Source organism: Symphodus melops (genome assembly GCF_947650265.1).
Source record: "Symphodus melops genome assembly, chromosome: 3".
Classification (NCBI taxonomy): domain Eukaryota; kingdom Metazoa; phylum Chordata; class Actinopteri; order Labriformes; family Labridae; genus Symphodus; species Symphodus melops.
Window position 1 is genome coordinate 584,099 of NC_136693.1, and position 16,715 is coordinate 600,813.

The 16,715-nt window shown below is 49.1% G+C and overlaps 1 protein-coding gene across 1 annotated transcript in view; it reads right to left on the minus strand.

The window, feature by feature from the left end:
* Window positions 1-11,479, minus strand: part of shank2a (SH3 and multiple ankyrin repeat domains 2a) — a 121,191-nt gene extending 109,712 nt beyond the window's left edge. The window contains exon 1 of the mRNA XM_079340327.1: window positions 11,117-11,479. The gene's annotated coding sequence lies outside the window, so the exon portion shown is untranslated. The remainder of the gene's footprint in view (window positions 1-11,116) is intronic.
* Window positions 11,480-16,715: the final 5,236 nt, after the last annotated feature.

Genomic DNA, 16,715 nt, shown 5'->3' on the forward strand with positions numbered 1-16,715 from the left:
TTCAGTTCAGCTGGATAATCTTTACAGATGAACATCATTTATATCAAGTTTGAAGAGTTAATGCAGCCCAGAGAAGTGAAAAGCTAACGCTATGCTACAAGCCAACTACGTTGGTTGATTTTGACGTCACAGCCGTTATGCTTCATCGATCTAATCAGCGGATTTGACAAGCTAGCTAAACGTTAGCTTAATAAATTGTTTATTAACCTCTGAAAAACATGACTAGAGGAGGATTAGTGAGAGAGTTCCCGGCGTGATGACGTTTAACGTCTCCATGACAACCACTGTAGTCTCAGTTAGCTGCTTGTTAGCAACCGCAAACTTTAAAATTCACAAGCGGGGTCTTAGCTAACGTAGTTTATCCCGTCTAAGAAAAGGTCAACATCTCTTCAGCTTGTGTTAACCACAGACGTCTAAACACAAACACAGGCCTCAGGTTTGGACTCGCTCGTCCCCCCCTCTCTCTCTCTCCTCACTACACCTCCGACGTGCAATCTCAAGAAATTAAGAGTTTATGTTACTGAGGGGTAAAAAAGAAATACTAAATTAAATATAAAGTCGTGCATAATTAAAATCCTGTTTGGACATTAAATATTAACAAAGCACAAGAAAGGAGAAGTTTGAATTGGAAGTTATTTAAACATCTCGTCTTTTAAAGGAGCTCGTCTCCATCTCGAGCGTGACTTCACTCCAGCGACTCGTTTAAAGTGGCGTTTGAGAAGGTGTGAAGTGTCTCCTGATGTTTCTCTGCCTGCAGGTCTTGAAGCTCGACTCAGAGTGAAGATCTTTACTCCTCAGTATCCTCCGTGTGAATGGATCGGCCCCCGTGCGCAGCTCAACAGGAAGCTTTATTTAGTCCAGATTTGGGGGCGTTGATGGCGGCGGTGGATAAAGGTTGGTTTAATTTGGAAACACTCGTACGAGCAGATCCGTGAGATGTGGGATATCAGAAGGTTGAAATGAGAGCTGATGTGAGGGAGTCGATTTCCGCTCCTGATGAGCAGCGCAGGACGGTCTGCCAGATCTGTTATTTTTAACAGAGTGGACGATCAAGGAAACACTCACAAGTGACCTTTCAAATCAAACCGCTTATAATAACTTGATCGTATCTATCTATCTATCTATCTATCTAATGTTTCCAAACTTCATGATTTGATTTTTAAAAAAGAGAGAGAGTGCACCTCGTCCCAGGAAGCGGCCAAAGAAAGCTCGGACGTTTGGATCCTAAAACAAACAAAAATAATGCACCGAAAAGAAGATGAACAAAAGGAGAAATTAGACCAATCAGGTGCGACCTTTTAAATGCTTAGTCCAGCCTACAAACGACCTTCCACGTGTGAACCATCAGGTAGCTTCAACCTGTCTTCATCTGAGAGCTGCCGAGAGCGGCGTGCCATCACCCTGATCAGCACTGAGGGAGGGGGGCTCGCCATCACCCTGATCAGCACCGAGGGTGGGGGGCTCGCCATCACCTTGATCATGATCGAGGGAGGGGGGCTCGCCATCACCTTGATCATGATCGAGGGAGGGGGGCTCGCCGTCACCCTGATCAACACTGAGGGAGGGGGGCTCGCCATCACCCTGATCAGCACCGAGGGTGGGGGGCTCGCCATCACCTTGATCATGATCGAGGGAGGGGGGCTCGCCGTCACCCTGATCAACACCGAGGGAGGGGGGCTCGCCGTCACCCTGATCAGCACCGAGGGAGGGGGGCTCGCAGCTGCACTTTAACTATCGTGCAGTCTTTATCTGAGCATACGAACCATTTCAGCCAGAACGTCCAGAAGAGAAAAGCTCTCAAGGAGGACGTTCCTGTGGTGCACGCCGGCTCCCTGGGGGGGGGGGGGGGGGGGGGGGGCGAGGGGGGGCAGAGAGGTCTACAGTGAATCACATCACCGGAGCCGTCCACATACTGACACATGTTTTATTCCACATGTACAGTGAGAAGTGCATCACTCAAACGTCCTGTGTCAGTCTGCAGGGGTCTTACATCTCATGTCATATTTAACACACACACACACACACACACACACACACACACACACACACATCTTATGTAAGACTTGGGTTTGTAAACTGAGTGAGACCGAGTGTTTGTTACATGCAAATCCCATTTATGATTATGCAACATGTAAAACACAAAGCCTCAGCATTAATCACATCAAGCCTTCCACCTACAACTGTTCTCCTCCCCACTTCTGTCCCTGCAGAGAGAGGAGACGGGTGGGTGGGAGGGGGGGGGGGGGGGCGGGGGGGGGGCTCATCGCTGCTAAACATTTTGAATCATGACACTGGATGTTTGTTTTACGTAGCGATGCATCAAACTGCACCACCTGTGTGTTACAGTCCCCACATGTGTCCCGTCAGGCTGCACTTCGTCCTTCCACTCGTCAAACAAAAACACAACATGAAGCAAAGTCAGCGGCGGCGTGACGCCAGCTGAGGTTTGACCTAGAATTACAGCGAATGCATAATAAATAACGTTCTCCTACAATAACTGCATGTAAGATTCATGCTCGGTGGCGTCTGATTACACAGAGCTGTTTGTGTTGATGCAACGAGCCGGCACACGGAGGGGCGGGGAAACAACAAACAAGTCAACAAGTGCAGATCAAGGATGGAATCAAAATCAGCACTTCTGCTTCACTTTAGACCACTGGAGGGGTGTGTGTGTGTGTGTGTGTGTGTGTGTGTGTGCGTGTGTGTGTGTGTGTGTGTGTGTGTGTGTGTGTGTGTGTGAACGATGGCTGAAGAAGTGAGGAGCAAAGCAGAGATCTGAAAGTCAAATTGTAATTATAAAACATCCTGATGTGTGGTGGGGAGGACACGGAGGACGGTCGAGCACGCACGCCGTCAACATGTCACGAACAAAAGCCGATCGGGTCGACAGCAAACGCCACGCCTAAAAGTTGGAGGGACGTCAGAGACGGAGGAGCAGCTCGTTAATCAGCTCGCCTTGAAAAGAGAAAAACACAAACCATCTGACGACTTAGCAGGTAGCTAACAGCTAGCCACATTCAGCTAACGTAACGTCCAGCGTCTATCTCCTCCCCTCGCTCAGTGAACGCCTGCCCTCCTTAGTCTCCGCCTCACACAGGTGTGCACGTCTGAGCACGAGGCGGTGAACACTAACACAACCAAACGGCGTGTTTACTCATTAATTAGAGTAAGAATCTCTGCAGTCCTGTTAAATAATGCAGACGTGACAGAACGGCGTGCTGCTCCTCTCCTCCTGCTGACGCTGACAGTTTCCCTCCTCTGAACCTTTAAAAACAAACATGGTACTGTCAGACGTCCAGGCGACACACTGACGAATGAAAAGCAGAGATTTGTCCTCTGAGGGTAGCGCTTCACGTGTCCTTGACGTCCTTATTTACCGCCTGCACGCCGGCTGTGTAAACCCTGGGAGGAGATGTTGGCAGCACATGTAAGACTCGTCCCTTTGGGAAATGAAAATAAACAGTTTGTAATTTGACTCTCAGACAAGCTGTGGTTAAAAAAAACTCTACAGAATCATAAAGTGAAGATTTGAGGAGACTGGGCAGATTATTCCTCACTAACTGAAGGCGTGAAGCTTTGCTGATATGATCTGTGGCGTCAGGTGCATCACCTCCACGCTGTCGTAAAAGTGATGCTGCCAAAGACGAGTCCAGAGCCGGTTGGAGCCGATCCAACCGGCGTGCGTCACCCTCATGTTCTGAATAATTTAAAACCAACAAGGAAACATTTCTAATCTCCAAAGTTCCCGTTAGTACAGCCGACTTGTCAGCTAAGCAGGCTGAGCGTGAAGCTAGCAGGCTGAGCGTGAAGCTAGCAGGCTGAGCATGAAGCTAGCAGGCTGAGCGTGAAGCTAGCAGGCTTAGCGTGAAGCTAGCGTTAAGAGGGAGTGATTTTAGCCCTGGTGGGCTGTGAAGGTGCAGCAGGTTGGAAGCGATACAGGTTGTTACTTGAATCTGGATGGATTCATTCTTTGGGCCAAACCTTGACAGAGTATTTTTATGTTAATGTAGGAAAACCACACGGATGTGTCGCACACGTGCACGCGCTCCGACCCAGCAGTCACAACACCTGCCCTCCAATTTGAACAATTTTCTTCCTCCGTCGGGAAATTCCATCCGACAGTCTCCTCCTGCTTTCTACCCACAGCATGTATTATGAAAGCAGGGTCTCCACACATGCTCCCCAGAGAACACACACACACACACACACACACACACACACACACACACTCCAGTATGTTTTAATATGGCTCCATACTGCATGTATTAAGAGAGCAGGAGCTGAGGTCGGCGTGTGTGTCTCTTCAGCGGTCTTATGCAGATACGAAAAGTCAGAATAAAAAAGTGAAGAAGACTCAGGAACTTGGGTTGGTGATTGGAGGGTCAAGACCCAGTACACACCAATCAAAGAAGCTGCAGAGGCGCCGTTGGGCAAGGCACCAGACCTCCAGCTGCTCTGTGCAGCCCCTCACTCTGACATCTCTGCATCGTGCAAATCATGCTGCTGCATAAATATTTAATTTAACTGATTTTTTTCATCTTTAGGGATCAATTACAAATATTTCCTTCTTAAAGGAGCAGTCTGTAGCTCCGCCCCCTAGTGTTTAAAATGTGTACTGCAGTCTAAACTCTAATCATCACAGAGAGCTGTCTCCCCCCTCCTCTCACACAGGTCAGCATGTGGTGGACACTGTAGCTTCAGTGTTTAGCCAGCTCTGCATGTGGTGGACACTGTAGCTTCAGTGTTTAGCCAGCTCTGCATGTGGTGGACACTGTAGCTTCAGTGTTTAGCCAGCTCTGCATGTGGTGGACACTGTAGCTTCAGTGTTTAGCCAGCTCTGCATGTGGTGGACGCTGTAGCTTCAGTGTTTAGCCAGCTCTGCATGTGGTGGACACTGTAGCTTCAGTGTTTAGCCAGCTCTGCATGTAGAGACACTGTAGCTTCAGTGTTTAGCCAGCTCTGCATGTGGTGGACACTGTAGCTTCAGTGTTTAGCCAGCTCTGCATGTGGTGGACACTGTAGCTTCAGTGTTTAGCCAGCTCTGCATGTGGTGGACACTGTAGCTTCAGTGTTTAGCCAGCTCTGCATGTGGTGGACACTGTAGCTTCAGTGTTTAGCCAGCTCTGCATGGGTCTGTAAAGCTTTCTGCGTTCTAACCTCTCTCCATGTTTCAAAAGCATCTCCAACATTGATCCTAGTTTGAGCAGCTTTCTGCTTCAGTTCCGCTGCCCGCTTGTTTTGAAAACGTAAACAGGTGTAAACAGACATTTGTGTTAAAATGCAGGAAGATAAACTGCAGTCCCCTGCAGCCTCTGTATGATAACAACAGTAGTGTGTGGATTAGGCCTGCAAGAAAAAAGGAAACCCACAACACGCACAATCATCTCTGTGCCTTTAAAGACACAACAACACGGATACAAAGAAAAACCTCTCAGCGCTGTTTGATTGACAGCCGACGAGCCGCGAGCTCTTCACCACAAAAGATAAACAACAAAAAAATGCAGATAACAGCCAAACAAAAGCATCATCTCTGAGGCGTCATGTCTCCTCAGGAGGCACCCGACGGGCTCCCAGTAACAGAGCTCATCATATATATAGGAGGTATCCATGGTGACTGCATTCCCTGCATGTTTCTGCACCGAGACGTTTCTATAATGAAACTAGGATTTCATGGTTTTGTGACCTCGCCGTCCTCCGTGGCTGCACGGAGCTCTGCTATTGGTCGATGTGCGGAGACAAAACAGGGATGCATCCCGAAGCGGCACTGCACACACACACACACACACACACACACACACTCGGAAAAGCTGGCAGCGGGCACTCTAACAGCAGCGAGGAGCCGCTAAGTGACGCGCTGCGTTACATCAATAAAAGATGGTGAACTGTTCAATTAGCAGCAGATAAGAGGTTAACAAAGAGCGACTGACCACACTCACATGTTGCATAACTCCACTCAGAAACAGAGAAAAGGGAGATTAATATTCATATGGTGCAGATATGCATCGAATGTTTCAGTGTGCTGAATCAAATCGCACCGTCGAATGCAAACGATGCTTTTATTTTGAAAGGACATGAAGAACTTTGAGCTTATATTGAGCGTTACATGAAGCATCTTTTTCCTCATCATGAGAGCCAGAAGGGGAAGTAATGACACGTGTTAAAAGGTAAGAAAAAAAAAAAGAAAGATGTATTATGTTTAAACTTTTATCAGGCTTAACGCTCCGACACGGACGAGCACCTCTCAGAACAGGTCGGGCATCTCTGGGGGATATAAAGCATCTAAAGAGTCCGAGGACGGATGAGGATGTTTAAAATGTGACCTTTTTATCACAGGGTCACATTACGAGCAAAATAAACTCTTCATCACCCGTTTCCTCAAAGGAGGCGGAGCTTGCTGGGGAAAGCCACGCCCTTTAAGGAGGCTAAGAATTCAGGCTCAATCCTGAAAACCAGCATCCTAATTCCTTCCTTCCTTCCTTCCTTCCTTCCTTCCTTCCTTCCTTCCTTCCTTACACGTCACCTCTCCACCTGCCGGCGGGCATGCTGGGGATTCCCTGCCAACGCTAAAAGATCAGCTCTCCTCTCCAAACAGCTGTGAGCCTCGGCAGGAGGCGGCCGCCGCACACGGGAGGGAGTAGACGAGAGAACGAGAGCGCGTGATGTTAAAGAGGAGCGAGAGACAAGGGAGAGAGAAAGTTTAGAGGCACAGCAGATTGTCCTCCCTCCCTCCATCTGTGTACCTCATCTCTGTCTCCCTCTCTCTTTCTCTCTCTCTCGTCCTCTGAAAGTCTCTCTCTCTCTCTCTTTCTCTCTCTCTCGTCCTCTGAAAGTCTCTCTCTCTGTCTCACTCTCTCTCGTCCTCTGAAAGTCTCCCTCTCTCTCTCTCGTCCTCTGAAAGTCTCTCTCTCTCTCTCTCTCTCGTCCTCTGAAAGTCTCCCTCTCTCTCTCTATTTCTCTCTCTCGTCCTCTGAAAGTCTCTCTCTCTCTCTATTTCTCTCTCTCGTCCTCTGAAAGTCTCTCTCTCTCTCTCTCTCTCGTCCTCTGAAAGTCTCTCTCTCTCTCTCTCTCGTCCTCTGAAAGTCTCTCTCTCTCTCTCTCTCGTCCTCTGAAAGTCTCTCTCTCTCTCTCGTCCTAAAGTCTCTCTCTCTCTCTCTCTCTCGTCCTCTGAAAGTCTCTCTCTCTCTCTCTCTCTCGTCCTCTGAAAGTCTCTGTCTCTCTCTCTCTCTCTCTCTCTCTCTCTCTCTCTCTCTCTCTCTGTATAAACCCTGCAGGCCTGATGGAGAGAACGCACTCAGATGTCCCCAAGTTTGACTTTGATCATCCTGATACGAAGCTCGCTCTCTCTCTCTCTCTCTCTCTCTCTCTCCCTCTCTCCCTCTCTCCCTCTCTCTCTCTCTTTCTCTCTCTCTCTAAAAAGGTACGTTCCATCTACCTCGGTCATGACGTGAATTTAAACACGTTCCAGTTGCGAATGGCTACAAGTTGGACCGGCAGCACGGAGAAGGAGAAGCACGCCGCAGCCAGTCATCTGTGCGACCTCAGCGGGCGTTCCTGACGGAGCATCACGTAGAACATGTCCGACACGTGTAGAGAAAAACGCCCTAAATGTCCTTTAAATACAGAGGTGAGCTGAAACAGCCAATCAGTGAGTGAGCGCAGCAGGAAATGTTCAGCCTGATGTCGTTTAGACCCCGCCCCCCCCCGGACAGGGACAACTTCACGCTGTCAGGGAAAATCTACCTGAGGGAGGTTTCAGCGGCAGCCTGTCCTGGACTGTTCCAGAGAGTTTCAGGACTGCATGTGTGAAAAAGGCTTCTCTCTCTCTCTCTCTCTCTCGCTCGCCCCGTGTCCTGCGTCAGAGCGGTGATAAATGAGGGGCAGGAAAAGGGCCGTGATCTCCGGAGAATTGAGGGCGAGTTCAGAAGAAGTGAGGGCGATGACAGAAGTGCTCTGATATTCTTTCTTGGTGATAAGCTGTGGGTGGACTTTCCTCACTTCACTTCCTACATTTCCCAGAATGACTTTTAATGACCCAAATCTCAGAGAACAGACGAGATCGAAGAAGATACGGGGTGTTCAATCTCCGTGCAAAAACACACACCTCTCCCGTGCCCTTCACACACACACACACACACACACACACACACACACACACACACACACACACACACACACACACACCAACACGTCCTGATTCTGTCGGCCAAAAAAAAAGCAGGTTTTGGGCCGAGTCCATCTCTGGATCACTCCAGATCGTGCATCCTCCTCGTGCTGACGAGGTCAACACCTCCCATCTCGTGTTTTACTGTTTAATGTTGAACCAAAGCTGTGAACTCTGACAAACATGTCAAACAAGACGCCTCACGTGTCACTGTTCACGCTGCTTTAGGCGCTACCAACCCGTGAGCGTCCAATCACAGCCACAGAAAAAAAGCTTTTCCAACTTTCTCTCTGCCTCTAAAAGCTTCTTCTTAAGTGTGTGAACGTCGGGATGCGTCTTGTACGTGTCATCGATCTCTCAACCAATCCGATCTCTTCTGACTCGTCTGAACACGAGGCTTCGTACGCACGAACCTCAGAGATTCTTACCGCCGCTTCAGAGAGGCGTCACGTCACACCCGAGGAGGATCCGTGTCCGGGTCACTGCCTTCGTTTGAAAGTGAAACAAAGTGGAAATGAAGAAGAGCAAACAGCTGAGGAAACGCTCCCTCGACCCCTGACCTCATTCGTACCACCGTCAGTTTCCACGTCAGTGACCCGAGCAGGTCGACGGAGCGTGAATCAGCTTCTGCAGCGCACACAGGCAGGAACGCACAGAGCGAGAGAGAGAGAGAGAGAGAGAGAGAGAGAGAGACAGAGAGAGAGAGAGAGAGAGAGAGAGAGAGAGAGAAGGTTGCAGGTGCACGCCGTACCACCGGTCAGCTTTAATTAAACATCTGAGGGACAATGAGACGGCTCCTCACCTGACATTTCAGTGAATCAGCCAACAGATAACGCCGCTCGTCTGCAGCTCAGGTGGCGTTTTCACGGTTTTATAAAAACCTCAGCGCCGCCTCAGACACAAACGTTTGGATGCGATCCTTCACAGCACAGCTCCGAAAAAACCCAGAAAGAACTCAAGTTTGCTTTTTATGTTGGGTGAAAATCTGAAGTTTTGGGTGACGTTAAATAATTCACTGACGTTCTTATTTCTTAATGAGCTCCTCCAGATGTTAAATCTGATCTGTGGCGACAGCTCCAGAGCCTGACTTATTATTAAATGGAGAGAGAAGCATAAGCTGTGTGATTGATTGATCACGTCAGTCATTTATCAGGAGAAAAGAGGATTGTCCTGCTCCATTCTTTAAAACGGGTTAAAGTGATGAGTCTTTCGTTTTGCAGCCTCAGCTCAACTTGGAGCGTTTCCCGAACCTTCACAAGGTGAGGCTGAAGCTCCACTTCTCCTCCAGCTGATTGGTTGTTGTGTGTCATTGAAGTCGGAGGACGTGGTTGAAAGGTGCATATTTAGAAAAAACTGGATCTTTACCTGAACTCGTCCTTTTGGATGCTAAAGGTAAAAAAACCCAGCGAGCTTTCATTGGGAGGAGACGTTGGCGCCCCCTGTGGACAAAGCGCTACAGGTGCAGTACTGAGACATTTTGTAAATTCAGGCCCCTGAAATCCTCCTGAGTTGCAGAGAGACCTGAGACCTGAGTCCTCATCCATCAGTATGAACTCATCCATTCATACACATTCACACACTGATGGTAGAGGCTGCTGCAGAGTCCATCAGTATTAACTCATCCATTCATACACATTCACACACTGATGGTAGAAGCTACAGGAGCATCTTGGACTGGGGCAGGAGGGATCGAACCCCTGACCTTTCAGTTGAGAGACGACCGACCAATCAAGCCACAGGCGGCGTATATCGTGCATGTAGACAACAAAGTTCACTCAGCTGTTCGGTGGCTCGCAGGATTTGAACTCTTCAGCTTCTTTTATAACGATCAGTCAGTGCAGGAACATTACAGAGCGTGTCTGTGAGCGCTGAAGATACAGTCAATTAAAAGACCTCTCGGGTTGCCAGGTTGTGATTAATCCCCCCCCCCGGCTGGTTTTTATTATCCTCTGGCAGGACACAGACTCAACCCCTCGCTCATGAAATCACAAAGAAGGCTCCGGCGTATCGCTCGGCTTCTGGACTGCAGAAACAACGACTTCCATTAAAGATAATTGCCACTATCAATTAACCACGCTTGTGATTATAAGCACTAAATGGAACAGCTCCCAGCGTGTGGAGCAGGCCGTTAAAAACACCTTCAGTTTATGTTAGAGGAGGAAACCCTGAGCTGTTCATTTACTGTAAAGGAGCCGGTCGATTTTTACCATCGACAATCACGATTGTTACAGCTAATTTTCCATCCAACCAAAAATCAATTAAGACACTAATTGTTTCAGTGTAGCTTCAACGCTTCTGCACCAAAATCCATACTTACTGCATTAATCACAGCGTGAGCGCTGATGGATTATTGGGAAAGCCCTTCATTAATGATGGATTCATTTTCTTAATCAAAGATTTAATCAGGGACTTTTCTTGCAGCTCTGATGATTCTCTCTCTCGACCCCTCCCCGTTCCAAAAACAACCCCGAACCCCAAATAACATCACACAGATTTTATTTTCACACAGCTGCAGAACCAGGAAGTCATGAAGGAGCCAACAAACTTCATGTTTCTTGTCATACTTTACACTTTGAGGAGGCTGAATCCAGGTTCAAATGTGGTCACAGTGCGTTCCTTTATCTTGGAGACACACAGGTGCAAAAGAAGCAAACAGAGCGACAGAGTCTTCAGATCAGACTGGACAGTCAGAAGATGTTCTACTCGACTTTTCTTCCTCTTAGTTTACTGCTTTTTTTAAACGGGGTGTCATTTCTAAAAAGGTTTCTGGGGGATTTTTAAAAACCTGGCAACCTGAATGTGTTCCTCTTGATAGGAACAGCATTAGTCAAACTCTGGAGGGTAAAACAAAGTGGACAAGGTGAAGATGAAGTCACCTGTAAAGTCTCACAAAGAGTCCGTGCAGGACCACTCGGCAGTGTTTGAGGGTGTCAGTATCAGAAGGTTAATGCCTACCTTGGACGTCGTCCCGGGGTCCTGATAATGAAAATGTTTTATTCCCGTCGCCTTCCTCTCTCTCTCTCTCTCTCTCTCTTTCCGCCCCTCTTCGTTCCTCGGGTTCTCGCTCCTAGCGTCGCTCCATCCCCTCCGAGACTCTCCGGGCGCACCGCGACCGGCGAACCACGCAGCCGAGCCGGGGAAAACTTCCAGGCAAAGTGCGGATGTGTGGACGGGAGGAGAAGTGGCAGTGATGGAGGCGGCGGCAGCAGGAGGAGGAGGAGGAGGAGGAGGAGGAGGACGGACAGAGGAGTGGTGTAAACCTGATCTCACGGAGAGAAACCTGACTGCTGCCGCGCTGAAATTCAATCTGAGGCGACAGACACAGGACGCGCGCGCCTCGAGCAGCAGCAGCACACCTCCTGACGGGGGGGGGGGGACTGGTGGATGTGTGCACGCTCGATATCTATCTGACACTCAGGCAGAGAACATCTCCACTGAGTTGAGAGAAGAGGTTTCTATTCTTTCCCACTGACGTCTTTCTCAATAATCAGACACTAAAATCCAAACATGCAGCATTTAATGAAACCTGCTCAGTTCCATCTGTAGTGACAAATGAACAGAACGGAAGCAAAGAATCAGAGTCTAAATTTAAGCTTCATTAAATGTTAATGAGAGACAGAAGAGCTACACTGAGTGTGTGATCAAGCTGGACGGAGTAACAGGCGCTGCATGCACAGAGGCTCAAGTCCCCCCAAGGCGGGCGGCACGGGTTCGAATCCTCCCTTTGGCTTCTACACATCTGGTGACTCATCCTGCTCTCAGCAGCGTTTAGTCATTTTTATGACCAATTAAGAATCTTTGTCAGAGCGAACGGTCCAATCACTAATTCACCCGTATGTTATGTCCCGCCCTCCCGTCTTGTGATTGGTTCCTGTTTCAGGAACGAATAAACACGCACACATACGTTTATACTCAGACTGATGTTCAGCAGGAGAGGTATCGCACAAAGACTTTACACAGTAAGAAGCATGACTTTCTAATGGCCAGCAGGGGGCGACATCACTGAATGCACTCAAGTAACCATGTACAAAAAATCCTGCAGTCCTCCGTGTGTCCCTGCAGGGGGCGCTGGAGTCCCCCGTGTGTTCCTGCAGGGGGCGCTGGAGTCCCCCGTGTGTTCCTGCAGGGGGCGCTGGAGTCCCCCGTGTGTCCCTGCAGGGGGCGCTGGAGTCCCATGGATGGCGGTCTCCGTGCTGGAAATGCTGTCTCAGGCTAACTTTGAGTCAAGCTAACGACAGGCTGAGAGCTGAGGTGGGTTTTAAGCCTCCTGACAAACCGTTACACGGCGCCCACCTGTCAATCAGCTCAGCTACACGCCTTATTGTGAATAACTCTGATCCTTCATCCAATCAAAACTGCTGAGTCATCCAAACATTCCCCCCCCCCGTACAGTGTGTGTGGATAAGAGGAGAACAACTGAAGCTAAAAAGCTTAAAATTCACCAAATGTTTCAAAGACAGATGAAGTCTCGAGCTGAAACGTGTCGGAGATATTCTTGAACAGGTCGGAGAAAGCGTGACGTGGGTGATCCTGTGAGCTCATCAGTGCGGTGGAGAGAAAGGCCTGACCACGAGATGGGATACGTTACACTGACTCATCCACCTGCCCTTTGAGCAAATTGTCCGTCTGGCAGCTCTCCACCTCTCCCCCTCTCTCTCTCTCTCTCACTCACCTCCACTTCCTCTATCTGTCTGTGTGTGTCCTGGAATTACAGGAGACGAGGCCGCCCCCCTGCAAATAAACGGTCATTACCATGGTAACCACGCTGTAAGCCAGGACGGGATGATGTTGATCATGGCAACAGTGGCAGGAAGCCAGACCAACAGCCCGGCTCCACCCCAGGGGCAAGACTGTGTGTGTGTGAACTCCAGGGTATGCTACAAGAGCGAACACACACACACACACACACACACACACACACACACACACACACACACACACTCTGACAGAAACTCCACACTAATGGCCGTTCTCTCCACACAATCAGAGATGTGTTTATTTGGTTTACACACGGGCTCCACATCCAGCTCTCCGATGTTTACAACCTCCACTTCTTCACAGCCGTCACCTTAAATTACACGTGGAGTGTAAAACACTGAAAGTGGCGTTTCACTCTCCTCGACCAACACGCTGACAGATGAAGTCTCTTCATGTTTCGCTCTTCATGCTGCAGATCAGTGCGTTGGCAACATTTCCTCTGCTGCTCGTAATTACCAGAAGCGAGGGGAGACCAGCGACTCCGCTCGGGGATGAAATGACCAGCGGCACCTTCAGCCTGGAGGTCGGAGTTTAACTGGAGCTGCCCGCTCGGAGGACTGTGGCGTGTCGTGACACGGCACTCGATCTAACCGCTACGCCATCTGCATCCTGACATTCATTTTTAAGTCAAAACATCACAGGGGAGTAAATGTCACGGCGTGACTTCTCAGTCTGGACACGCTATTAGAATGACAACATGCTAACTAACATGCTAACTAACATGCTAACTAACATGCTAACTAACATGCTAACTAACATGCTAACTAACATGCTAACTAACATGCTAAACAAAGATTGAGAGCACAGTAATTGTCAACATGTTAAAGGAGCAGTCTGTCACTCTGCCCCCCTAGTGTTTAAAATTAGTACTGCAGTCTAAACTCTAATCATCACAGAGAGCTGGCTCCGCCCCTCCTCTCATACAGGTCAGTATGTGGTGGACACTGTAGCTTCAGTGTTTAGCCAGCTCTGCATGTGGTGGACACTGTAGCTTCAGTGTTTAGCCAGCTCAGCATGTGGTGGACACTGTAGCTTCAGTGTTTAGCCAGCTCTGCATGTGGTGGACACTGTAGCTTCAGTGTTTAGCCAGCTCTGCATGTTGGTGGACACTGTAGCTTCAGTGTTTAGCCAGCTCTGCATGTTGGTGGACACTGTAGCTTCAGTGTTTAGCCAGCTCTGCATGTGGTGGACGCTGTAGCTTCAGTGTTTAGCCAGCTCTGCATGTGGTGGACACTGTAGCTTCAGTGTTTAGCCAGCTCTGCATGGGTCTGTAAAGCTTTCTGCGTTCTAACCTCTCTCCATGTTTCATCTCCAACATTGATCCTAGTTTGAGCAGCTTTCTGCTGCTGGAGCTTATTAGAAACATGCAGAGGCTTTTTAGCTCGGGTACAATCACTTCTATCTGAAGCAGTTGGACCGCTTGATGCTCGGCGGGGAAGGAAACCGTCACGGGCGTTCACCGTTACTGCAAAGATCAAACCAAGAGGAGTTAAACGTTATCACAGGTAAATGTATCTGAGCTTCAGACGGACCAATCAGCCTTTACTTCATATTTTCTGTTCTATGTGGTGTAATGTGATGATGTCATCAGGCTGGAAAAGCTGCCAATGAGAGGCAGGGAGACTATGTGCACCCGTACAGTGTTTGTGTAAGTCTTAAGTGTGCCACTAAAACAAACAACTAGAAAAGTCTTCTTCTCGAGGGCTGCTCAAAAATCTGTCTGAATGTTTCATCTGCACGTGACCGACTCTGCAGAGCAGGACGGGAAAGACGTGTGACACTGAAACACTGAAACACTGCATCTGTGAGGTCCACGCCAAAACAAGTCCCTCCATCTATGATGTTGAAGAAACGCCACCTGCAAAGGAATCCTTCAAGATGCTCCTGGATCTGAATCAACAGCCTGACTCAAAGTGTGCAAACAAACGTGACCATCAACGCCACGGCTCCAACATGTCAGAACAGAACCGAGGCTACAGGTAAGGTCACGCCGACTGTGGGTTTCGAATCCTCCGCTGCATGCCTCCAGAACAAAGACAAGCTGTCCAGCAGCTTCACTGGGCCTACCTTTGAGTGTCCTCACGTCTCGTCCTGATTGGAGCACACCTGCAGGTTGCTCTCACCTGGGTCCATCTGTGTTCTGACTTTGATTAAACTAAACTGACCCTGTTCCGTCCATAAATCCGGATCATTCAAAAGAACGAGACTAGAAATGGTGATAAAAAGAAGGATTTATTTACATCAGAAATGAAACGAGTCCTGCAGCTGCAGCCTGATGAACGCAGGTGAGACCAGTTACCCCAATCATGGCCACCTGCAGCAGAGAGGGCGGGGCCAGACGTCAGACCGCTCTCTCCTCATTGGCTCCCGGAGGCCTCTCCGAAACATGAGTCCTGTTAGGTTAGAGAGAGCTCGTGATGTCACTTCCTCCTCTGTGGTTGACGGCATTCCGGTCGGAGGCGCTTAATAACTCCCATCAGTTTGTGCCGAAAGGGGGCGGGGCTTAGCTCATTTTGAGTCAGGAGCTTGCAGAGAGAGTTGAAAGTGACACTTGCATATATCACACACATGATCACAAACACGTGAATAATGCAGCGACTGCAGCTGCCGCCTGCATGAAGTGTTGAGTGAGACACGCGGGGGAGCTGTGCTGATTCATGCTGATCCGTCTGGAAACACGGAGATGATTGTCAAGGCCTGATTATTGTAATTCTCTGTTATGTCATGTGATGCTGAAGGTCTATCGCTCCACATCGGGTGTTTTTGTGTTTGAAGCCGTGCACGGTCAAGCTGCTGCTCGCCTCACTGAAGACCCCGAGCTCCTCAGATCCGGGTCTGCTGGACGCTCCTCGTGACCCTGATGCACTTTGTGACGTCTGCTCTTTAAAGGTCCAGAAACAAAGACTCATTCCAGCCTTCTGTCCCCTCCTGGTCAAGCCTCTCCTCCTCCTCCTCCTCCTCCCCTGCTCTTCATCCACTCTTCAGCAGATTGTCTGCTTGGTAGTTTGAGGTGTCCATTTTGGATGAAGAAGTTTGTTTACTGTTTTGGTGTTTGTACCTGCCTGTCACAGCCTCTCCTGCTCTCCGCTCCAGATCCTCACATGCATGTCATTTTAAATCCTTTGCATTGTTGTCAAATCTGCAATTCAATATGTTCCAAATTCTCCTCATATTCCCCCCCCCACACACACACACACAGCCTCAGTACTGTTGGTGTGTGTGTGTCCCTGCAGCTCGCCGTGATGGAGCCGGGCCACAGAAAGCGAGCTGTCATCGCTCCATGGCTCTGCTTCTGACAGCTGCCAGACGGACAGCGCTCAACATTTGTGGCGGCTCGTGCGGTGAAGCGCTCGTCTGGGGTTTGATGCCCTTTCTTGCTGCTCGCGTCTTTAAACTTCTCTAATTCTCTTCTTTTATAATTCATTAAGTGTGTGTTGGCTCGGCGTGCAGAGACGATGACGTGCTCCTGCAGCGTCTCTGTGAGTACCAGGGTCCTCCTCTTGTTATGAAATCAAACAGGGCAGCTACATTAAAGCAGGATATTTTAGAGTAACACGTTTAATAATTCATGATGCTCTGTTGCAAAAACAAACTGTTCCCAGGACTGAATCATCCCGGAGCTCCGTCCTGCTCAAATCAAATCTGCAGCTTTACCGCTTCATCCCTCTGATCCTGCTTCACTTCCTGTCCTGCTTCACTTCCTGTCCTGCTTCACTTCCTGTCCTGCTTCACTTCCTGTCCTGCTTCACTTCCTGTCCTGCTTCTGCACTGACACGGCCTGTCTCAGAGTCGAAAA